This window comes from Lepidochelys olivacea (assembly GCF_965140295.1).
Source record: "Lepidochelys olivacea isolate rLepOli2 genome assembly, chromosome: 1".
In the NCBI taxonomy this organism is placed as follows: Eukaryota; Metazoa; Chordata; order Testudines; family Cheloniidae; genus Lepidochelys; species Lepidochelys olivacea.
In genome coordinates, this window is record NC_140411.1 from 196,099,699 (window position 1) to 196,125,927 (window position 26,229).

Genomic DNA, 26,229 nt, shown 5'->3' on the forward strand with positions numbered 1-26,229 from the left:
TTTCTCTCTCTCTCACCATGAAATATGCGACGTATCAAAATAAAAGGCAGAAAGTTGGACACAAAAATAAACCACAATAAAGCCCAACGATTTATACAAGTGCTCTCGCTCAATCCCCAGCGTGGATAAATTCAGCGACGTAACAAGAATATTAGGAAATCAGCAAGCCCAGATTTCAGGTACGAGATATACACAGGGAGAGACAGAGGCGGCTGCAACGTTGTAGCACTGTTTCAGGTAATGCCCATTCCCCTTTTCCAGATCTAGAGAGTCCTGAAATCGCCAAACAAGCCCCTCCACCATCGCAATCCACACGGAGATTAGAGACCTGAATCCAGACAGTGCATGGGTAAATGCATTTACAAGCCACCACCGCCACCCACCCCCTGTGCAAAGTATAGGGCCACCAGAATCCGGGCTCTGGGGTGGGGTGAAAGGAAAGGTATTAAATATGGAGAGAGGCTAGACTGACCCACGGCTTTCCCTTTTTCCTCCTGGTCACCATCAAGTTTGCATCTTAGTTACAAAATGTCGATCTTAAAGGCTGACAAGACACAGGGAGAGGGGGGAGAGAGAGAGAGAGAGAGAGAAGAGAGTCCATCTTGCTTTGGGGGGGAGGAGAGGAGCAATAATGTAATGCACAAATCTCACCCTCCCAGGGGGAAAAGTCTGCACAACACCTTTCAGGAGGGGAGGGAGGAAAGGGAAGCAAGGGGGACGACGGAGCAGCTCCCCCCAGCCCTCCAGCTTTCCCTCCCCAACGAGATTTGGTGAATCAGACTGGCAAAAAACACCTCCCTGCTGCTGCTCCCCTCCTCCTCCCCGCGGGCCCGGGCGATGATCCCGCTGCTGCCACCGGGGAGGTGCTGCTGCTGCACAGAGCCACATGGAGACCTAGACTCCTGTCCCTGCTCCATCTCCACAGCGTGTTAATATCGGGGAGTGGGCTGGGGGGGGGGTGACAAGCTGCCCCCACCCCTGGTGCGCCTAGATCTGGGACTTGAACGTGTCATTAGTAGGACAGGCAATGGTTTCAAAGCCCCAGGCCAAGTGACCATCCTCAGCAGCCTGGCTGGTTTCTCGCCACCACCTTCCACAAGGCTCCCCCCACTCTTTCCCCAACACACACTCTCTCACCTCTTAAAAACTTTTAAACAAGATCCTCTCGTGAGGAGTCGCTAATTTGCCCCTCACACAGTTAAAATAAAAGCAGCAAGCCATTGCTCACAGGGAGTGGGAGAGACCCAGGCATTTTCTTTCCCCTTTCTACAGAAAAGGAAAGCAAAAAATAGCTCGTCTGTGCCGCTCACTCGCTCTCTCTCTATCGTACATGTTGTCTCGGCTTCTTTTTGCATCGTTTCATTTTACCTTCCTCGTTCAGCGGCAGCGGGCTGTAAAAAGATATTTCTAAACACAAACCTGCTGTTTTACAGATTCCAGGATCAATGCTATTCCCTCCCTTCCTCCCCCATTGCAAACCTACACTGGCTCGGTTCTCTCCTCCCAGCCATGTAAGTTTCATACATTGCAAATAACACAGAGAGAGGAGGAAGAGAGAGAAACGAGGGGGGGGGGAAGAGTCTGATTTCTGTAATTTACCAGCGACACGATATCGCAGCAGCAAATAACAGTTTAACACCAATCTGGCTTCTGATGACTGAGTAACCCCCACTAAAGGCACAAACCCCCTCCCTGGGCAAATTATCTCCAAGTTTTCTGTCATCGCGACCATCCAATGTCACAACTTACCTTCAGAAATAGGACTTTAAACAGCCAAGGCCTTCCTCCCCGCCCCAGCCTCTCTCTCTCCACCTTAAACTTATTGACACAACATAATCCCACATTCATGCAAAATCCTGACACAGCCTCTCTCCTCCTCCTCCGTCACTCCCCCCCCCTTATTCTTTCTTCCTCCCCGCCTTGCACTAGCCCCACTTTTTCTCTAGCAAATTACAACATGGGGGGGGGGGGGGAGGAGTGCATCGCACGGATGGCTCTACCGGAAAATATAGCTTCCCAACTCTCAAAGCGAACAACTGAGCCCGGTTGTTGTTGGCTTCTCTCTCTCTCTCTCTTTTTTAAAGTGACACAAAACCCACAGAGAAACCTGGCCCCGAAAATAAATCAACGCACTTCCCCCCCCCCCACCGGCCCCTGGAATGAAGTTTCGTTTCTGGCTGCCGCGATTTCCCCTGTCAAGCCCCCCACAAACGCACAGCCGGTGTGGCTGGTTTGTTGTTGTTATCCCTCCTCTCTATTTCAGCTTCTTTCCCCCCACCCCTCGCTCCTCCGTTGCTGCTGCTGCTGCTGCTGGCGGCTCTTGCCTCTCTGTGGGGAGAGGTACTGGTTCAAACGCAGCCTGGCACTGGCTGGCCTACCCCGGGTGTATTTTTTTTTTCCTCCTCTCCTCTTATGCATTGCATTGCAATTCACCTCCCCTTCCCCTTCCCCTCACCCCCCCCCCCGGCCCGGCCTTTTAACGAGGAAAGGAGGCGACAGAAACAAACCCCCTCCCCACCCAAAGTTTGAAATGAAGGCTGGGGTGAAAAGAGGGAGGAAAAGTGACTGGAAATCGTGGCAGCAGCAGCAGCCCAGGACACGTAAAGGTCTCTGCCTTCCCCCAAGTCCACCCTACCGGCGGCGGCGGCGGCGGCTGCCGGAGGAGTCCTTGGGGGCTGCCCCAGCGCTGCTGAGCGAGTGATAGGAAGGAAAGTGTGTGGAGAGGGCACCTCTCCTGCCTGGATGGCGAAGGGAAAGGCGGGGGGTTGTGGGCACTCACCTCTCTGTGTGTCTGTCTGTGCGTGCGGGTTTCAGTGGCCAGTCAGTGTTTCTCTATGTGAAAGTGAAGAGCAGAGCACTCAGCAGAGCCTCGGTTTTCACTGTACACTGCTCCACATACAGTACATGCAACCCGGAGAGACTGAAAACATTCATTTTTATATAAGGCAGCCTGCGATTGGCTCAGGGACTGAGGGACAGGTTTGCCAGCCATACAGCTGGCCCGTTACACCCAAAGAGCGAGAGACTCGCACGCACACACACGCTCGTATGCACACACTCACACACAAAGATCATCTCGCTTCTTTTAGTAATGTTTCAGGACCTGTAGACAGCCTAGCAGGGCAGGTAGAAGGACCAGCAAACTCAGGTCAGTGAGAGCAAGGCAGATCTGCGCTAGTTAAAATGCTTGAAACTGGTGTCCATTGGTTGACTTGGGAGGGTTGTGGTAATAAACTACGACTCCACTGGATACCGAAGTGGGTTTTTTATTGCCACTGTATAGTACCCCATGGAAGAGCACTTCTTTGTGTTATGATTTGCCAGTCTGAGCTGGTAAACAAGTAGCAAAAGGCAGGATTTTAGTTGTTGCTGATTATCTCTCTTTTTTTTAATTTTATTTTAAGTCGGGATGATTTCATTCAGAGGCCAAAACATACAGAACAGAGAAGTTCAGAAAAGCTGAAATGCATCTATATAGTCAATGACTAGTTAGTAAGTAAATACAGAAAATCAACCCCACCACACTGGACTGAAAACAATGAAGATAAACAGTTTGCTGAAATGGTCATTTTCTCACTGAACTATCAAAAGGGTTTCAGACAATAACATTGCAAAGCGATACTATGAAGGACTAGTACTGCATGCTGTGTTAATAATCTTTCTCTCCAAAAGGTGTTTCAGAGGCCCTTACCAATTTAACATAAACAATATATTGTTTTTTAAGATTAGTGCTTAATATGGACAACTGAAGCTAATTAAATAAGTTAGGAGATTATAACAATACAATCTACACACCATGCCATACATATGTTCTTTTCCCTGTGATGCATGCAGTCCTGTTAGAGTCTGTCACAGATTACCATTTACATGGAGGTGAAGTAAATCTAGACATTTATTTTTAATCTCAGACCTTCACAAACAAAACAACAGTATGACACCAGCAACTTTTGGTGTAACTGCATCACTGTTGCAATTGAGGCTTGAAAAACCTGCTGACACGTCTTACAACTATGAAAAGCTCCTTTTTCTGTTTTAATGAAACAAAATAATTGTAAGGAAAACATTCTCTGTAACCTGATTCACCATATTATTGTTCATTATGCCTGATAACCTGTGGCATCTGCACTTTACTTAAGTATTTTTAAAAGACAAAATGTGACATTTATTTTATGATTTAAAGAAACTATCCCTCAGATTGCAAGTTCTTTGGGGCTAGGATTATGTCTTCCAAGCAGAGTTTGGCAAAATAAAAAATCATAAATAATAACTAATAATAGAATAAAATGGGAGTGACAGCCTCATGCAGACAACATATTAATTTATTTTTAAGATATAAGAGCAGTTTTTTATCCTTTGGTCCCACTTATATTTCCAATGCTCTAAGAAACTCATATATTTTTCCTTTCCTCTCCATCTGCTCCCACTGGTGGGTTTTCCATAATAAAGGGTTTGATTTCCCCTCAACTCCCATTCCCTATTGTTTGGCCTCTCCTTGCTTCTATTCCAGTGCACCTTAGTTACAAACATTTTTAAATTATTTATTATGATGTATCTCACTAAAATGACAGAAAGTAGATTTGTAGGAGGGTACGTGTGTGTAAATATATATTAATTTCTTTGTGGCTAAGAGATACACTTTAACTTGGCCTGCACTGCGTTACACTCTTCTTCAGAGAAGGGCAAAATTCTAAACAGCATAGTAAAACCACATCATCTTGCTCTTGTTGTCAATAAGGATGGTTGGGGACAGAATAATTGAATATGAATTACAGGCCATGATTTTCAAAATTACTAGTGGTTTTTGGGTGCCCAACTTAATGTTTTCATTCTTGATTTTCACAAAGTGCTGAGGGCTGAGAGTCATCCTCTGAAAATCAGGTCCAATTTAGGTGTCTTAGGCCAGACAGTAAAAAATCGAGGCATCCCAAATCACTAGTCACTTTTAGAAATGTTGGCCATAGTTCTTAGCACGTTTGATAATTTTCATGCATAGCTCTCAAAGCATTTTACAAAGGTAGGTAAACAGTATTATCTCCATTTTTACAGATGGGGAAATTAATGCATAGAGAGGTTAAATAAACTAGGCCACAGCTAAATAGTGGCATAATTCGGAATAGAACCTAAAGTTCCTGTGTGCCAGTTCTAGTACCTTATTTACTGCCTTACAGCATAGGGATTAATATTGTATCGTGACACCTTTCACTTCTTGATCACCGGTTCAAATCCAGCCAAGGTTATTACTGAACAAAAGTAATTAGTTTGGTGATATAGGTGAAATGAATTGATGACGTTGCTCCAGCTCATACTTAAGAGGATTCTATATTACAACTAGAAAAGGAGTACTTGTGGCACCTTAAAGACTAACCAATTTATTTGAGCATAAGCTTTCGTGAGCTACAGCTCACTTCATCGGATGCATACTGTGGAAACTGCAGAAGACATTATATACACAGAGACCATGAAACAATACCTCCTCCCACCCCACTCTCCTGCTGGTAATATCTTATCTAAAATGATCACTCTCCTTACAATGTGTATGATAATCAAGTTGGGCCATTTCCAGCACAAATCCAGGTTTTCTCACCCTCCGCCTCCCCCCACACAAACTCACTCTCCTGCTGGTAATAGCTTATCCAAAGTGACCACTCTCCTTACAATGTGTATGAAAATCAAGGTGGGCCATTTCCAGCACAAATCCAGGTTTTCTCACCCCCCACCCCATACACACACAAACTCACTCTCCTGCTGGTAATAGTTCATCCAAAGTGACCACTCTCCCTACAATGTGTGTATATAATGTCTTCTGCAGTTTCCACAGTATGCATCCGATGAAGTGAGCTGTAGCTCACAAAAGCTTATGCTCAAATAAATTGGTTAGTCTCTACGGTGCCACAAGTACTCCTTTTCTTTTTGTGAATACAGACTAACACAGCTGTTACTCTGAAACCTATATTGCAACTGGTGCCCTTATTGGCAATCTCAGCAAAGAAGCCAATATATGAGACCTGATTCTCCACTTGCACCTTGTGTGGTTGGTCACACCTTTGCAAAATGGATGTCAAATGCTACTAATTAGAATGTAAATTTACACCCACTTTGCCCAGGTGTAAATGATTCCATAAGGTGCAATCAGTGGAAAATCACTTCCCATAGAAACTAAGGCACCATATCACCCTTCACTTGCGGAAGGATCATCTATCTCTAAAGTACCACCCTTAGAGATAGATAGATGGTCCTTCCACAAGTGCACTGAGGTGCATTAGTAGTATGGAGTATAAGAAGCTTAAGTTCTGTTGCCCTTGATGTACCTATCATATATTGCAAGAGGGGACTTTAATTTTCTAGGACTATCATTCTGCCACCTTTTATAAACAATGGGAGGATAGTGAATGTCTTTCCTGTGTTTTGTTTTATGTATATTATTTTAAGCAGATAGATTTTTCACAACACCCATTTGGAGATATTTCTGGCGTTGTTCACTCACTACTGTCAAGAGTTATAAGGTGGAAGTTATAAGGAGGAGTCAGTGAGGAACTGTGAGAGAGATTTGCGTTTTTAAATTAACTCAACACCTTGAAGTATCTTAAATTGTACTGGTGTGCTGAACTTGTATTTTTAAAGTTATGTCAAGGTGCCTAGAATGTATGACCAGGCAGCCTCTTAAGCATTTCTATACATCTGAATAAATAATCCAAAGAGTAGGGCCCTGATCCTGGACAGTGTTTCACATGAATGCACTACTGCACCCATGCAGAGCCTTACTTGAGTCACTGGGGCTCTTCACAGATACAGGGCGTTACATGCTGAAGAAATTTGGGGCCTAGACGAGAAGATCCCATTGTTGGGTTTTGTTGTTTAGGTGCCCCTCACTGTACCGTGGTACCCCAGTAGCTATGCTTTGGCACAATTAACACGTTATATCCTATCATCTGTCCCCCTCCCCTCCCTTTCCCCCTTTTCTGTGTTTTATGTTTGTACTTACCTCTTTTGAGGCCAGTTGTGAAGTCCATAGACTTTCATGGGTACAGGAGTGGGCCCTTTATTATTCCTCTCCCTATCCATTCCACCACTGCCAGACGCTACATGCTGTCTGTGGGGCAGAGGGGGCCATTGGTTGCTCTGTAAAGCTGGGATAAGGGTGCTTTCCTGGCTGTGCTGAGTGCCTTGGCAAGGGAAAAGAAAAGCTTGGGCTAGCTAGCGTCTGCCTGAGCCTGCAGGCTCTGGAGCCCTCTGAGCTTCTACTGTGGCTGGCTACATGTGACCATTGTTGCGAGAGCAGAGAGAGAGAAGGCCATAAGACAGCTATGGGAGTATATGCTTTATCGTTGTTAGGCTTTATACACAGTTGTGGGAGCAGGTTTGCTGCAGGGGGAAGGAAGGGTAAGGCAGGTACAGCATCATGTAGTAGTGGAACAGGCTCCTGCACGTTTCCTGTGGCCTATATCTATCCAGAGCCCCTCTCACAGCTTGGCATCCTCCAGGTTAGAAAACACTGGAGTAGAATCATATAGTGGAGGGCCTATTTTCCTCCCCCAAAACAAACACTTTAACAATAACCATAATTTATGTGCATACACTGAAGGAAGAAGAGGTTTCCATCCACAACAGAACAGCTATAGAATATTCTTCAATCAGAAATAGTAACTTGGGTCACAGGACCAATGTAGGAGGGCCACTTCTTGAGACCCACAGAGTTGGGAGGCTGTTGCACTTTCTGCAGCACCTCAGACCCTTCTGGATTCAAGGAAAGTGGGTGAGAAACATTTTGCAGTGTTTACAGGCCTGCCAAACCTCAATTGGAGTCTCCACAAGAGGCTACAATTTAACACTGTGGCTGGATGTCTTCATCTCTTCCATCTTGTTCACATTTCCCCCCATACTATTATTTATAGTTAGAATACACGGTTTCAGGCTATATTTTTCCTTCCCATGCCTCAAGCTGTTTCTTATGAACCTTCATCTTTTGTATCTCCGTATGTATTTCCCACTTTCTTCTTACTATTTTCCCTTTTCTCTTTTTTTCGTTATTATTTTACATGGCCAATTGTATAGACCCCAGTCCATACCAGGTACTCATGCTAAGTGCTTTACAAACAGTTTCTGCTCTGAAGAGCTTACAATTTAAATAGACAAGACAGACAAAGGTTGGGAGCGGGAGAGACAGAGGTGAAGTAACTTACTGAAGGTAACATGGCAGGTCAGTAGCAAAGCCACGAATAGAATCCAGGTCTTCTGTCAGTGCAGTGCTCTATACACTGCCCTCTCTTATTCCCTGTGTTTCTTTAAAGATTGTTTTCCCTCTTCACCTCCCTAACAGAAAAAAAACACATTCCTTCAGCAAGCGGATGAGTCTACCCTTGCAGGAGAACTGAGTCATAGGCTAGCTGGAGCCTCTTTACTTCCCTCAGCAGAACAGAGCACATATAATCTGGTGCCTTCAGACTCATTTTGGCCTCTTTGCCTTACAAATATAGGCCCTGATCCTTCACACTCTTACACACTTAAGCACATGCTTAACCTTAAGCATTTGAAGAGTCCCTGGGACTCCTAATGCTTGAAATTAAGCATGCACCTAAACATTTGCAGTAACGAGGCCCCTGTCAACACAGTTCTAAACCTAGTGGATTTTCCCTGTCACTGTGCAGTGTCTCTTAATACCATAAGCGTTAAGAAATATATAAATCACAATTACAACTTTTAGCCACTTCAAACATAAAATGTAATTAAAACTATTTAGTTTAGCTTAATTTCAGGTTGCTCTAACCTTCCTTCATATGCCTCTTACATTCCATTACCACAGAATAACTTTTCACCTTTTCTTTTGATTACCCTCTTTTCTGCTTGCCCTGCTTATTGCTGTCATATATAAATTTATTATCATTCTTATGTATTAATTTACCTTTCACTGAAAATGAAGGTACTGGAGTTCTGTCATTCTCCTTCTGGCCAAACTCCCATTGATCTCCAGGAACGGATCCCAAAAAAGAAGAAACTGTTTCTGTCCAGAAGAATTTACAATCAAGGTGCCAAATCCAGCCGGTGAATAAGGCCAGCAAGATTTGGACTTAAGGGCATGATCCTAAGGACTGCTGAGTGCCTACAACTTTCACTGAAATGAATGGGAGTTGTGTGCTCAGCACTTTCCCAAGTGCTATCATTTTCATTCTTAAATAATTCAGGTTGCCTTGTTGCTCCCACCCCACATTGCCTATTTACATAAAAATATCATTTAAAAACATGCATATAGAACCATACATTGCAAGCTTAGGCCCCAGTCCTGTGAAGGCTTGTGGATATGCTTAACTTTAAACAAATTAATAGACTCATTCGCTTCATTGGAACTACTCCCATGAGTAAAATTAAGGTTTAAGTCTTTGTAGGATTTGAGCCTAAGTTCCCAGTTCTGCAAGAAGCTTTGCGCTGCCAGACTCCTGCTCCCTTGTACAAGTTGTGTGAAATAAATAAGGCTCTGCAAGGGCGTAGGGGCCTGCCCATGAAGAGCTCCTTGTAGAATTGGGTCCTAACATTAAGACATGTTCCCTTCCCCCAGGAGTTTACAATCTGTGAGTCAATGGCAAAATTTCCATGGGGAGTTCAAGGGGCCAGGATTTCACCCTATAAATTACCAGCTTGTATTTGCTCTCTAGGATCTCTCATTTTCCCTGTGCTTGTTATGCCACGATTTGCTCTTGACAGCTCTTGTCCATGGACCCATCCTCCACTTCTCCCTTAAATACCACTTCATCCTTGATCTTCATCACTTGAAGAAAGGCATGGATTAGTATAGACAAATTTGCATTTATGTTTTTAAAATATTTTTCCACCATGTCTCTGAGTACATGTACAAATTTACATAATACAAAAAGCTAAACAAACATGGACTCCCATCTGAAACAACTGTGTATAAACATTCCTCATCACACTTTACACTAAGGCCTGAACAATAACAATAAATAACAATAATAATGCTTTACACGTATAGAGTAGTTTTCATCTTTAGAGCTCAAAATGCTTTACAAAGGTGAGTCGTTACATTAGGTACAAAAGAAGGCAGTTTCAGAGCAGAGAAAAGGCAGTTTCAGAGCAGAGAAAAGAGCCTAGGTTGCCTGCCTCCCAGCTTGTGCTCTAGATGGCAGATGTGTCCTGTCCCTTGCTCTGAAGCTTAAACTTGGAGTGTCAGACATTTTGGGAACGCAAGTTCTAGTATTACGGGCCCTTTCGCGTAGGTCCTGCAACTGTGTGTATATGGATGTAATTGCAGGATTGGGCTCTGAGGACTGTTTAGGAAATTTAACAGGTGTCATGATGGAATATGGGGACCAACTTAGTGCCTCAGACAACTAAGGACCCAAACCTTAATTGCACCTGAAAACAGATATTATTTTATCATGATGGCATAATGGTGACATCAATCACATCAATTAATACTTAATAATAATACTATTATGGACATAAGTGTGCCAGGTTATTTACAGACATAGAAAAAGATAGGTCCCCCCTTCAAAGAATTTATGAGCTAGCACCCTGATCCTGTAGAGGGATCTGCCTGCACAGATTTCCATTGGCTTTGGTGGGACCCTGCAAGGGCATAACAGTTTGCACAAGCAGATGTTTTTGTAGGGTGAGGGCCTGACTCGATGTATAGACATATGGGGAAGGAGAAAGGAATATACTTTTTAAAAATTACATATATTTGACCTCAGGCCCAATTTCCAAATGAGATTGCTCCTTGCCCTCATGCCTAATTGTGTTTTTGTGTCTTTAACTTACCTAACCCTCACTCATGTTCCCTACCATGGTAATCCTCAAGCAGTCCCACTGAAAGCATTGGGGCTGCCTTTTTAGCATGGCCCTGATCCTGTATCCATGGTCTTTATTTGGCACACATAACTGTAGAATCTGAGTGCTTCACAGTCTATAATAATCGTAGAACACCCCCATCAGGCAGGAAATTATTATCTCCATTTTATCAAAGGGGAACTGGGGCACAGAGATGCCAAGCAACATATCCGAGGTCACACTGGAATTTGTGGCCAAGCAGTGAATTAAACTCATGTCTCCCAAGTCCCAGGCTAATTGCCTTAACTACTGGACCATTTTTCTGCCCTATTTTGTAAGGACTCTTTGTAGGTGGACTCCTGCGGCTCCTCAGAACCCCACTGAAATCATATTATGACCCTTTGTGTTGATGCACACCTGGCTGTGTTTTCCTTGCCTACTTCCACTTTATTGTTGCAGTATTTTTAATCCTGGCCTGTTTAGTCCCCAATCCTGCAAGCTCATATACATGGGTCAGCTCTGTGTACCTGCGCAGAGCCCCTTGAATGTCAAAACTAAACAGAACTTTTAAAAAACATATTTATTTTTGGTCTGTTGTATACATGAATAATGCTGAATTTCAGTGCTAGTCTGACAGCAATGAACAAAGGCCTCTCCTTGTTTATCCATACAACTGACACAGCACAGACAATAGCTTCCCTCCATTCTGTCCCCAAGAATAGTCATGATCCAGAACCCTTCAAAGTCATTGGAAGGGTTCCCATTAACACGAATAGGCTTTGGAGCATATGTCACTTGTCTGCAGAGAATATTTTAACTTGGGTGGGAGAGGGGTGTGCGTGTGACTGACTGACTGATTATGAGTCCAGTCTTGCTTACCTTTACCACCAGACATAGTTAGTGCTTAGTAGCATGATCAGTGCAAGTGGCTGATCCTTGTGAGTGCTCCACAGTAGGGCGAGTTGAACAACCCTCCCCTGGTGAAAATTTCAAATGAAAAAGTTTTGCTAGAAATCTTTCAATTTTTGACAAGAGATTGCCAATAGAAAATGTTCATTTCATTTGGCCTTTTAGTTATATCGTTGGTAAATGTAGATTGTAAGCCTGATTATGCAAAGCAAGATTGTGGAGCAAATAGCTCATGTTGGTGAGCACTTACACGAGTAGTCCCATTCACTTCAGTGGTGTGTATAAATGCTCACCAACATGAGTCAGATTTCCACAATTGGGCCTGTCCATTTTTCACCAGTAAGTAAGTATTGGGCTCAGTTTTATTCCTGCAGGTAAGTTTGCATGGTTACGCAGCCAAATTCACATTCATGAGTTAGGTATTACCTTTTTTAGACATGTGATTGTCACACATAGGTACATTTATACAAATGTGCAACCAGGTATATTGGGTTTCAAGCACCATTCCTAGACTGCATTATCATCATGTTTACAAAATTCTCTATTGAGAACAATTAAATAAACCCTTAACATTGTAAAGAATGAATTTATTTGATATTAAATTTCCTTGGAAAACATGGAAAGCTGGAGGCCCCACCTTTAGTTACCTACCACCCTCTGGTAATGCCAAGCATTTTACAATGTTAAGTTCCAAAGGCGCTGGAACAATTTGTGTAGTGGAGGTGCTGAGAGCCATTGAACCAAACTGTAAACCCTGTATGTGATGGAAACCACTTCAAGCCAGGGGGTGCACCAGCACCCCTATTTCAGCACCTATGCCTGTATGAAGCAACCACCTCTCCAAAGTGACTGCCCGGAAGTGGTCCTAAATACAGAAACACCCTCACTTAGGTGACCAGCTGAACTGCTTTGGACTTCAGTGTTTCTAAATCTTACACAGTTCATCTTGTGCTTGAACAGTTCTGTGTATTGCAACAGCTTGAGCACTTTCTCCTTTGAAGAGCAGTCCATGCCAAAGCCATTATTAGCTGGAGAGGGAATAAGGAAGCAGGGGAGCCATTTTACTTGTAGGCTCCTTTTCATCATAGAACTGGTTGAACCCCGTGCTGGGGATTTTCTTTTATTCTTTTTGTTGTTGTTGCTTATATATTAACTTGATTTGATTTCTGATCATAAAGCATTATCCCTTGAGGGAAAACTCTTGCTGACTGCTTCTGTGTTTTGGTTCTGCTGAGTCATTCCATCGTACATACATACACATCTTATATTCTATCCCATACATAGGGGATGTGCAGGGCTGCGGCAGCCAGAGAAGGCGGCAACTTTCCCCAGCTCCAGGGCTGTGGCTGCCGGGGAGACATGGCTCTCCTTCCCAGCCTCACTTCTGTGGTTACTGTAGCGGGGGAGAGATCCCCCCTTTTCCCAGCCACAGCTCAGGGGCTGCTGCGGGAGGGGAAGGAATTAGAAAGGTAAGACTACTGATAGTAGAATATGAGTTGTGTGCTTTTATTTGTAGAACAAAAAAACCTTAATTATTATATATATATTTATATATAGCGCTTTTATCCAATGCACTTTACAATAGTACGCTAACGGTACAAACAACGTTTGGAAAGATCATTACGTGGTCCCCCGAGACCCTCAGCAATTTTCAAGTGGTCCACAAAAAAAAACTGTTGAGACCCACTAGTATATATGATAGGGCAAAGTAATTCTTTTGGCATAATAGGATTAAGGCCAAATACTCCAGCTGTATTCACTTTGGGTAGCATTTCTTTTTCATTTTAAAATTTTGGCTGCATCTAATAATCCCAATAGCTATGATCATCCATACCAGCCTAGATACTCCCACAAGAATACTTGCACTGAATGTTCCAGCATTCATCCTGTCCTGGCACATGGTACTCGATATAAGCTTTAACCTCATTGTAACCTTCTACCTTCGAGTTGGGTTTCATGGAGGGTCATGGTTAGTCTGTGGTACAGTGAAGTTACAAAATCTTGCCACTCCTTGCTTTGGCCCAATGAAAGACCTTATGAGAGGGATTTATTTTGTTAAAAGCTTATTTCATACCTGTGGTTAAAATCAAGGCTTGACTTTCCAGGGCTGTCAAGGCACTAGCATCTTTCACAAGCACTATGAGCCCTTTCTTTAATATCAATAACTAAATACATTTTAAAAGCATATTTTAAACACACTCATCTATTGTTTGCTGACACAGAAAAACTAGCCTCTGAGAAGCAGCCTTGCTCACTTATTCTTCAAGGATGGAATTCACACCTGTGCAGATAGAGAGAATAAGATCTATGCACCAGTTATGTACCACTAGATCAGGGTGGGCAAAGTATGACCCGTGGGCTGCATCTGGCCTGTCAGATGTTTTAATCCGGCCCTTGAGCTCCTGCCAGGAAGCAGGCTCTGGGGCTTACTCCAGTCCGGTGCTGCAGCTGGGGAGCAGGGTCGGGAGCCTGCCCTGCTCTGAGCGGCTCCTGGAAGCAGCGACATGTCCCCCTTCTGGCTCCTACATGTAAGGGCAGCTGGGGGCTCCACACGTTGCCCCTTTCCCAGGCGCCGCCCCCGCAGCTCCCACTGGCCGGGAACCACGGCCAATGGGAGCTGCAAGGGCGGCGCCTGCAGACAGGGCAGCGTGCAGAGCTGCACCTCCGTGTAGGAGCCAGAGGGGAAACATGCTGCTGTTTCTGGGAGCTGCTTGAGGTAAGCGCTGCCCGGAGCCTGCACCCCTGACCTCCTCCCGCACTCCAACCCCCTGCCGAAGCCCTGATCCCACTCCTGCCCTCCGAATCCCTCAGTCCCAGCCCAGGGCACCCTCATCCCCAGCGCCACCCCAGAGTCCACACCCCCAGACGGAGCCCTCACCCCCACCACCGCAGCCTGGAGCCCCCTCCTGCACCCTGAACTCCTCATTTCTGGCTCCACCGCAGAGCCCTCAGCCCGTCTCACATTCCAAACTCAATTTTGTGAGCATTCATAGCCCACCATACAATTTCCATAACCAGATGTGGCCCTCGGGCCACAAAGTTTGTCCACCCCTGCACTAGATCTAGTGTGATGGCTTAAGCACAGGCCTTGTGCTGTGTCTGTGGAGGGGTGAATTTTGCCTCACAGGAACAATTGCTGGCTGAGGGCCACAAGTGCCACAGATGGCCCCTGCCTCAGTTGCTGCAGAAACTGGAAGACGTGCAGATTTGAATTGTATGCACTATAGGCCATTGAAGTCCATTATAGTTTTCACGTTGATTCCCAAAGCAACAGGACTACCAATGCTCTTTCTATATATCTCTTACCAGATAACCCTCTTCTGATGTCTTCACGTGGAGACACTTGCTCCCAGCATCTTAGGATACACGTGTGGGTGGATTTCATAGCAGCAGCAACTGTTGAATGTGACCCCACAGGAGCACCTTGTATTTGAAAAGACTTCACAGTTGTGTGCAAGAAGATAAGGTGGGTCAGTTTTTTTGGCTTGCCAGTTTTAGGGCTGATGCTGTGGTACAGTCCCATTCGAGATGACAGGAGTGTTGCCTGAATTAACAAATGAACAAAACAAATGAACAAATGAATGAACAAAACCAGCAGTATTTGACTCAAAAACAGTGCGAGTATTTTTCATGGATCATCTTAACTCGCTATGTATAGAACAAAATATATGATAAATACTGCTGTCCCCATTTTCCCAGCTTCAACCATTTTAGGAGTGAATGATAAAACCCAGCTCATTTATGTAGCTGTGCTGTTACCTCCCTGCAAACAGTATCCTGAGGTAATCTGTCTCTCATAATCTAGAGCAGTCTATGGGTCCCACAAGATAGTGAGCACTCAACTCTTTGTGGGAGATACTTAGTACCTCAAAAAATGAGGCCTGATCCAGAACCTTTTTGGAGTCAATGGGAAGACTCCCTTTGACCATACATTGCAAACTCCATGGAGCAGAGAACATACCTACAATTTTCAAAAGTACATAAGCCACATTAAAAAAAAAATAAGTGGGACTTAGGCTCCTAAACCACTTGGGTATTTTTGAAAATATTTACTCAGGCCTTTCTGTATGGTCTGTGAAACAGAGCACACAGATGGTGCTCAACCAATTAAAAAAAAAAGAGGAGAACCCATTTCTGAGGAGAAAAATCTCTCAGTATGTGAGAATGATAATTTTATGCTTTACTATTTCTTTTGTCAAGCTTTTTGTAAGCATCCCTTTCTACTATAGTATTTTCCTAAAATACGAACATGTACAATGTGTCAAAATAAAATTTTTATTGAATACATTTCATTGGGGCTGATAAACATTTGAAAATCCACGTAAAAATTGCTTGCTGCAGATAATGGGGACATACTGTATCTGTGTCTGACTGAAGAAAATGAGGTGTTCTGGTAAAAGATTGGTGGCCCGTGGTTTTAAAAGAAAGATGAGAAATACTTTAAGAGAATTTTAAGTACAATTTAAATAAACACATAAATAAACATATCACATAGTCACCTGTGTGCAGAGGACAAGCACAAAGTCTGTGCACCAATTACATGTCAGTTAGGCCCGACTTTGAATAAGTGGTGCGTAGGCCTTTTGTAGGTCCTCTGAACAGGGATGAACTGTCTCTCTCATCCATGAGACTACATGCTATCTTGCAAATAAGCCCCTTGGGAGGTTAAAACATGTCCCTCGCCATACAAATGAGAACACCCAGGGTTAAAGTGACATCCCCCATGTGCGGGAAAGGAGCGTGATGGAGGAATAGATACTTAGGGGACTCAGACATCATCCCAGCAGAGCATGTTCTCTACTCAGCCACTTCTCTGCCTCTTTCTTTGCATGATATAAAGGTACTGTGCTGCTCCATATTTGTGCCCCCCCAACACACAAATAGTCTCTGCGGTGGGGTAGAAGGTGCAGATTGGGTAGTTATTGCGGGTTTTACCAGCAGTAACTTTGAAATAGAAATCTACCTGGGAGCATGCCATGGTGAGTGGCTGCTCTCTGACCTGACCTCTTACTTCACCCCAGCCAAGGTGCATCTGGAGTGGAGGAACTACCATGGTATTTGGGCCACTATATCTCCATTCTGCACGAAATTATATCCATGTAATACATTGTGGAATGATGTGGTAAATGAATTTATCATGCACCTTTGACCAACTCACTGGCCCCTCTGTTCATCACCACAACAAGGATTAATTCCAACATCCTAAACTTCTGAGCAGCTTCAACCAGTGCCATTTAAAAAACCCTACTTCCTATAGAAATGTTTGTATCTTCCCCACAAATATCGAGACCCACCCCCCTCCAAAAAATTAGATTGGTCTGCAGCCTAGGATGGAAAAGATTCAGTCCTGCACCAGTAAATCATGACAAATCATAATTTTAGAAGTCAGTCCATTGCTGTCAACTGATTTACACCAGGGTAGGACAGATCAGACTCAGGCCCTTAATATGGAATTCTGCAAAGTGACAACAACATTGAAAATTATACAAGAAACAGTGGATGAACTGTTGGAAAAGAGAGCTAGGTGCTGAGCACTTACCAGTCCCACTGATTTCAGTGGGAGCTGCAGGAGTCCATAATTTGGACAAGAATCAGTTTTCTCTTCTAGTGCTAAGATGGTTCTCTTGGGCATCCTTCTTGAAGACACTTCTAACTTCTTCTCACAAAGAGAATTTTTTTCCTATTATTGTTTCTTGTGCAATCTATGCATCAGACAGAAATCAGAAAAGGTTCTGGTGCTACATGAAGGCATTTCAAAAATTTTTCAAAATGTGCCTCCACCAAAGAACTAGAAAGTTCTAGAAATTTTTTTTGTTTTTTTGTTTTAAATGTTAAATCCTTGATATAAGTATATATATATATATATATAAGTATATATATATATATAAGGCTAGATATAAGTATATATACTAGGCAATTATTTTAATTGTACTTCCACTGCAGAGTTACACATATACTGAAGTGTTTTCAGGATCTGGGTCTACCCAGAGCTGTTCCATGTAGGCAGATCCCATACCTGCACAGAGCCCCATTGTCTTCATGGGGCCACAGACACAGAGATACTTGGAGGATCAGTCCTAAGGTCTCTATCTTGCAAAGACTTACACAGGTAAGTAACTTTACATACAGTGAGCAATCCCATTGAAATGCATTGGACTACTCACAATGTGAAAAGCTAAGCATGTCCATAAATCTTTGCAGGATTGGGAGAGTCCAAGATTGTAAAACTGAAGTCCTACTACATGTAACAGGAATCTCTATAATACTCCTTGTATATTCATTTCAGTAAGGAAATGTTCTAAGAAAACATACCTCCATTCCCGTAAAATTGCATCATTGGCTACAATGAAAGCAGAATTTTGCTCACAAATGTGTCCGCATACCATGTTTTCTGGTTGTTGTAGCAGACTTTGTTCTTCAACAGAAATTGTATTGATCTGATGCTAGGAAAGTGAGGCTAGAGCTCAACAGAACAGTTTAGACCATATCGTTTGGAAGTTCATAAAGTTGCGCAATATAATAGTTGATGATTTTTCATATGAAAAGTTTCTTTCAACTTCCAGTGATTACTGAATCTTAAAGGGATTCCTCCTGGCAATATTTTTCAGAGAGGTTTCTGGAGGACAGACTGACCACATTGCAAATTATAATTTAATTGAACAGACATTGTTTTTTAAAGTGTGTATGTGCGTGTGTGTGTGAGTGTGTGTGTGCGCATGTGTGTGTGTACATACACTTGTACACACACTTCACCTTTAGTGAATAAAAAATATATATAAAGTGAGCACTGTACACTTTGTATTCTGTGTTGTAATTGAATTCAATATATCTGAAAATGTAGAAAACATCCACAAATATTTAAATAAATGGTATTCTATTATTATTTAACAGCGCGATTAATCGTGTTTAATTTTTTAATCACTTGACAGCCATTCTCTGTCTCTCCCTCTCTCTCATATATATATAAGAGCTGTCAAGCGATTAAAAAAATTAATCACTATTAATTGCACTGTTAAATAATAATAGAATACCATTTATTTAAATATTTTGGATGTTTTCTACATTTTCAGATATACTGATTTCAATTACAACACAAAATACAAAGTGTACAGTGTTCACTTTATATTTATTTTTATTACAAGTATTTGCACTGTATAAAAACAAAAAAAAATTATGTTTCAATTCACCTCATACAAGTACTGTAGTGCAATCTCTTTATCATGAAAATTGAACTTACAAATGTAGAATTATGCACAAAAAAACTGCATTCAAAAATAAAACAATGTAAATAAGAAGAGGGCAGCATTATCTCCTGTAACTGTAAACAAACTTGTTTCTCTTAGCAATTGGCTGAACAAGAAGTAGGACTGAGTGGACTTGTAGGCTCTGAAGTTTTACATTGTTGTTTTTGAGTGCAGTTACATAACAAAAAAAATCTACATTTGTAAGTTGCACTTTCATGACAGATATTGCACTCCAGTACTTGTCTGAGATTAACTGAAAAATGCTATTTCTTTTGTTTATCATTTTTACAGTGCAAATATTCATAATAAAAATGATATAAACTTTGATTTAAGTTACCACATTGAATACAATATATATGAAAATGTAGAAAAACATCCCAAATATTTAATAAATTTCAATTGGTATTCTATTGTTTAAAAGTGCAATTAAAACTGTGATTAATCGCTATTATTTTTTTAAGTTAATTGCATGAGTTAACCACGATTAATCGACACCCCTAATATATAAATGGCTGGACTTTATTCTGCTTGCAAATTATAAATGTGCTCAAGTAATGATAACTTATACCTAAGCTACCATTAATTTTTAGTTCTGAGATCAGTTCCTCTATCTGTCAAGACAAGGTCTAATACAGAATTCCCTCATGTTGGCTGCAACACTTTTTGAGCTTTGAAATTGTCATCTATAATGTTTAGAAATTCCAAGGATATTTCAATACTGGCAGCATGAGACCTCCAGCATATGTCACTCAAATTGAAGTCCTACATGATCACACAGTTTTCTTTCTAATACATTATAGGTAGATGCATAAGGAGGCAGTCACCCTTTTCTCTAGTGTGATTTGGTGGTCTGTAGCAGACACCAACTAATACCCCCTCTTTGCTTTATCCGTTAGGACATTGATCCATAACCTTTCAAGATAACTCAGAAGAAAATTATCAGTGACTTGGAAACAGATAATGCCATTTCTGATGGAGTGCCCTTTCCCCTCCCCTTTTGCCCACTTGATCCTTCCTAAATTGGTTCTTACCATTGATTTTACCATTCCAATAGTGTGAATCGTCCCAGCAGGTTTCAGTAATACCAACTAGATCTAATGTATGCTCATAAATAAGCAATTCCAATTCCTCGTTTGTTACCCGGGCTCCTAGCATTGGTGTCTCGGCAATTCAAGAATTTCTTCTCTTTTTGTGTCCTTTGGTTCCTTGATTAAATTTTTCTCAGCATCTTGATTTTGTGCTTAGTACTCATATCGTCCCTCTTTTTACCCTCCCCTTTTGCTATTAGTTTAACATCCTCCTGACTACTAGCCAGCATGTCCCCAAGGAGATGGATCCCTCTTCTACTGAAGTGGAGGCCATCAAACTATACAGCCTCCTCTTCCGAGGTGGACCAATGTTGCACAAAACCAAAATCCTCTGTCTTCCACTACTTACCTAGCCCATAGTTCACTCCAGAATCTTCTGCCTTCCTTCACTCATGGGACAGGAAGGATCTCTTGGACATTCTTCTTCAGCACACTTCCGAGTTCCCTGAAGTCATCTGTTATCTGTGAGATATCCTGTGACACAGTGTCAGTAGTGCCAATATGAACCATCATCAATGGATCCTTGCCTGTTGACTTCGGAAGCCTATCCCATCTTAGAATGACATCGTGTGTCTTGGTGCTAGGATGGCAACACACTGTCCTGTTCTTCACCTGTCCATTGCAGAATGTTATTTGGATTCTCCTGAGTACTGAATCTCCAACAAGATCATCTGTCTTCCTTGGATGGCTGGAAAGCTCTTTTTGAGCAAACTTGATTTTCTTAAAGTTTGGGCCGAGCTGCTATCCACATATCTATTCCAAACATCTCTCCATTGCCTTGGAGCTGCTGGATCTTGAGAGGTGGTTTGCATATTGAGGACCTGGTATGGATTTGAAACTTCCAGCTGTGAGGAATTCCTCCTGTTTCTCTTCTCTCTGGTGGCCACAGCCTGCCCATCTTCATCCAGCCATACAAAATGCCACTGTGACCTCCTGCCTCTAGTTGTATGAGCCACCAGTCCTCCTCTGTGACTTTCTCTCTCTCTCTCTCTGGTTCCTTGGTGGCCAGCTCCTTTCTTCCTTGAACCTGAGGTACTGATGTTTCCTGAACCTGGCTGTGTAAGAACTCCTCAGCCTCTCTGATTCTCAGCAGCAGCTAAATTTGCCCCCCAATCCAAGAATCTTTTCCTCCAGCACAGCCACCAGTTTGCACATCATGCACAAGAAATGCCTTCTTTTTCCTGCCTGAAGCGAGACCATGGCATGTCCATTGCCAGTTTCTGTTTCATCGCTGGCCATCTTGATGTAACATAGTGCTGAAATCTAGAAGTAAGCCTCTCACATTCTCTTTCTCAGCTCCCTACAAAACTCTCCTGAGAGCCATGAACAGAGAGAGCTAACAAGTTTGCCTAGCAAGACTTTGCCTAGTATGACTTTTCATACCACGTCTTCCCTCCTTAGGTCATCTCTGCCATCAGCAAGCAATTAACCACTCAGAGACTTCAAACAGGTGGGCTGATCAAAGCTCTAAGGGACAGAGCCTTTAGCAAAGCGCCCTGTTTAATCAGGGGCCCATGGTCCAGCTAAGCAACCCATATACAGAAAACAACAGTGAACCAAACAACCCAGGGACAGGCCAAATGCACCATCACTGGCTTTCTCTAGACACAGAGTTTCCAGCTACTCCCTCCAAAACTCTCCTGTTAGCTGCCTCTGTTTGCAGCATATCAACTTTGCTTTTAATCACATATGTTAATCCTGATGTCAATAAAAATGTCACTGAAATTAAGCTCTCCCTACTCTCCTTGGTTTAGTACAGGTCAAAGGTGCCAGATTGACAGGCCCAGAGTCCAGGTCAAGGATGCCAAATTGACAGGCCCAGAGTCCAGGTCAAGGGTGCCAGACTCACAGGCCCAGAGCCCTGTGTTTAAGCACAAAATAGATATAGGTTCAGGCAGTAACAATACAACTTTCTTAGTTCCCTCATCTACCCAAAACCTGACTGAGGCCTGATCTACACTACAGAGTAGTGGCAACATAAGGCAATTTACCAAACTAAAATATAGCTCCCACCGATGTAACTCACACATTTCACTGACTTAAGAACTCCACCTCTGCGAGAGACATAGTGCTTAAGTCAATGTAGTTAGATTGATGCAGTGTCAGCATAGACACTGCGTCATTTACATTGACTGTTGCTGCATTTCAGAAACCCCACACTGGCAGTTACGACGGTGCAAGCACTCCTGTTGAGGACATGCACTGCTGACATAAGGAGTGTAGTGTGGATGTGTAAAACTGATTCAATTACTGCAGTGGTTGTACTTCAAAGTAACTTAGGTTGACTTAATTTTGTAGACTTGCATGAGAAGGAAAAACACCTTGACTGAAGAGAGGAAATAACAGTTCTATCAGCTCCATCTTTATCCTTCTTGCAGAGACTACTGTATCACTGATGCCTACAATGGGGAAAGTGGGTTTTCAGATACCTCTCCACTAGGAACTAACTTCAGAAACCTAACTCATTTCATAATGAAACAGCTGTCTCTTAGATTACATTTTTCAGTCAGGTCTGGGACCAAATTCTCCTCTCAATTATCCCACATTGACAACTCTCATAATTTTGTGATGAGACTTGCAATATTTCATGCCTTTCTTAAACTCACAGCTTCTGGAGTCATGTTATGGGAGAATCTCAGTTTTCATTAAAAGTAAGTTTCTAGCCCTGATATCTGCAGAGAAAAGCTTGAAAATGTGAGCCATAAAGACTCAAAACCAGAAGGCAAGTAAAAAGAACCTAAAATGTATTGTCTTTTGAAAATCTCATGATTTTTAAGCCACCTTCATGATTTTGGGGGGGCCTGACTCATGATTTTTGAAAGTTTGGGTTGGCAATATTAGTTATACCCATGTAAATCCACACAAGTCAGTGGAATAATTCTATCTTTACACTGGTGTAACGGAGCAGAATTTATGCCCTGATGTGCATTTAAACAAATGACTTGTCACTTATCTTGACTTCAGTGGAATGGCTCAAAAGAGTGCTTTCTGCAGCCATGACATACCTGTATCATTTGAACTATATAAATGAAGTCCCGCAGCATGTTTCTCCATTTATAACAAGTACTTTTCATAATGCATTTGTCTTGTTTTGTATATGGTGGCCATAGACACCTGAGACCATCCACTATTTATTAGTTAGGGGCAAACATTTCAAGAGTGTCTTCTAACTGTGGGTGCCTCTGTTTTTTGGATTTGTAGCTTGAAACCATGAAGGGGCTCATGCTGAGCGCCCAATAACAGAGGCACCCTACATTAAAAAGACTTTTCAAAATTTGGCACAAGGAATCAGGAGGACCAGCACAAGACCCCTCCAACACTTAAATCCCGCTTAATCCTCAAAAATATGGCTTAAATGGTGTGTAGGCCTTGAGTTGGTGTGACATTGGGGATTGAACTGGGGAAGCCTCTATACCTTTAAAGAGCCAGACTGGGCACAGAGAGGGACATGTAACACATGCTGACTCTCTACACAGGGTGAATTTTATTTGGAACCTGTACAATGGATGCACATATTAATATGAACCTATTAAAGCAACATTACAATAACTGCATAAAGCCAATACCAGTGTTACTGAAAGACAGAGCCAGATCTGGGCTCAAACTAGTAACCCAACTAGTAAACAAGTGGGGGGAAAGAAACCTTTACCCAATTCTTTACAATTTTCCTTTCACTTTAGAGCTTAAGATAAAGAATTTCACTTTACAGATGCAAAATCCTTTGAGGAGAATGGTGATAGAATTTAGAGAGCTCAGAAGCACTGACCTAGATAAAGAGCTACTCCTTTCCTAAATTGAACTTTTGAGGTTTCATTTTGATTTAGGATTGTTTTCCTTTCCCCATTCTAATTAATGCTGATGAAAGCACCGAACAGCTAAACGAGGTGGTTGTAGCCCTTTGTGTATTCAAGGGTTTCCACCACATTGTGGTCCTTAGGCCTTGTCTACACTACTGCAGTAAGTCGACCTAAGTTACGCTACTTCAGCTACATTAATAATGTAACTGGAGTCAACGTAACTTATGTCGACTTACTGCTGTGTCTACACAAGACTGCATCAATGGGAGACGCTCTCCAATTGACTTACCTTACTCTTCTCGTTCTGGTGGAGTAACGGAGAGTGCTCTGCTGTCGATTTAGCGGGTCTTCACCAGACCTGCTAAAATCGACCCCTGCTGCATTGATCACAGCAGCGTCAATCGCCAGTAAGTGTAGTTATAGCCTTAGACAACCAGTGGCCTTTGGAGCACTTTAGGAAGTTAAAAGTATATTGACACTATCCTAATATGACTATTCTAGGTCAGCAATTGCCAGAGTTGCCGTAAGGATGTTATCTGATTGCAAATGAGATGACAGGTCTATGAGCCAGTTTCTATGCTGCACAGCCTAGGATGGAGGAATGAAGGGCCAAATGTGGCTGTATTCCAGTTTTGCACCTTCCTAATTTTGGGCTGCTTCTGGGACTAATGCAGCCCCTGCCATAAGCTAAAGCAGCCTTATGGGTGCCAATGAGGTGCTCTGCCTATATCAGACCTAGGTACCTAAATCACTTTTGAAAATGGGACTTAGGTGCCTTTGAAATTTTTAGCCCAAGTTCCTTAGAATCAGTACTTAGGAACAACTGATCTTGAAAATTAGAACATTGCCAATAATGTATTTTTAATAAAGATGGCAGGGAAAACTGCAGAAGTTACATACCAGTGAGAACCCGTTGGAGTCTAAAATGATCTGACATTTGGAAATGAATAAGTTTTCCACAGGAAAAGGGGCAGTCTATTATTATGTGTTAAACACTATGAACTAGAAGCAAACAACAGTCCTTGGTGGTTGATAAGTGGGTTGCCACAAGGGCTTGCCTTGGTTCTAGTGTTATTTCATGTATTTATTAATGATTTGGTAGAGGAAGTGATCAGTGAGATAGTGAAGTGTGCTAATTTTTATTTAGATTCATAACAAAACATACCTATTCTAGGCTGTAGGCACCGCAGAAGTATCATGACATGAAAACACAAACCAAATGAAGCCATATCTTGACAATACCCAGCAGCACCCACAAGTTCCAGCCCTCACTGCACCCAGTTCTCCCAAAAACCTCAAATAAAAGCGGGGTGGGGGGTGGGTATAGGATATCCTGAAGGTCAACAGATTTGGGCTTCTTCACAAGAAGCTGTGGGGAATTAATGACAATGTTTGTGATATCATGGGCCAAATTTCAGTCTCATTTACTCATTCAGTGGGGTTTCATGGATTAAAATGAGGATTGAATATAGCCCTAGATTTTTTTTTTTTTATTAACCAAAACAGACCTGATTCTCCTCTCGTTTACCCTGATGTAACTGTAGTGGTTACAGTGGGTCCAGACCCTCAGCTGGTATAAGTCTGTGTTGCTCCATTGGCTTTCATGGAACGGTGGTGATTTACACCAAGTCACAGAGGGCTCAAACCCAGCACTTGCCACATCAAAAACACAAGCCTTCGCCACTGGTGCTGAAAAAGTCACTATGTTACCACTCAGTGAGTCACAAGCTTTACGGTTTCTAGGTCCAGCAACTTGAGGGAGTCATGATTCTGTGCACCGAAGCTCATGGACTGTATTAGCAATTTCAAACATCTTTTCAAAGTCCAATTTAAGAAAAATATAGCCGGGTTTGAAAAGATCCGTAATAAGCAAATGAAGAGGGCAAGAGGTCTGAGTGGGATTTTCATGAGGAGAGAGATAAAAATCCCATAAAACAAACTAGAGTTATTTAGCATGCAAAGAAGATTTAGAAGAGACATGATGCCCTGATAAATCGGTCACAGAATAAATCCCGCATCTGTCAGGAATGGAATAGGTGCCTGAATATGTCCCTTCTATCTCTTACAGTCTCTGATTCTGTAACAAAAATGTATCAATCCCTCCTATTTACATTATCCCAGAATAAGAGAATTCTTACTTCTTTTCCTGGAAACTAATGGCAGATAAACTTAAATACAATTTTATAATTGTTTTAACTGCATGTAATTAGCCTGTAGAAGTCACTGCTACAGAAGATAGTAGTGCTAAAATACTATAGGTCAGATTCTCCTCTGACAAAACTAATGTTAATCAGGAGTAACTTCACTAAAGCCCAAACTGGAGTTAATCAGCTTTCCCAGTGGTGTAACTCCCTTGCCTTAAGTGGAGTTACCATTTCTGATTTACACTGGAGTAACAGAGATGAATCAAGT

At 42.4% G+C, this 26,229-nt stretch overlaps 2 protein-coding genes across 6 annotated transcripts in view; both read right to left on the bottom strand.

Annotated features, from left to right (window-relative positions):
• BBX (BBX high mobility group box domain containing) overlaps positions 1–2,895 on the bottom strand; it is a 193,457-nt gene extending 190,562 nt beyond the window's left edge. For 4 of the 5 annotated variants that reach the window (XM_084616800.1, XM_084616802.1, XM_084616801.1 and 1 more), the window contains exon 1: positions 2,780–2,895. The gene's annotated coding sequence lies outside the window, so the exon portion shown is untranslated. Of the gene's footprint in view, positions 1–1,749; positions 1,834–2,779 lie in introns of those variants that run through there. The other variant, XM_084616799.1, reaches the window with a different exon arrangement.
• Positions 1–26,229, bottom strand: part of LOC311521464 (uncharacterized protein) — a 319,542-nt gene that overhangs the window by 236,577 nt on the left and 56,736 nt on the right. The gene's annotated exons all lie outside the window — the stretch shown is intronic.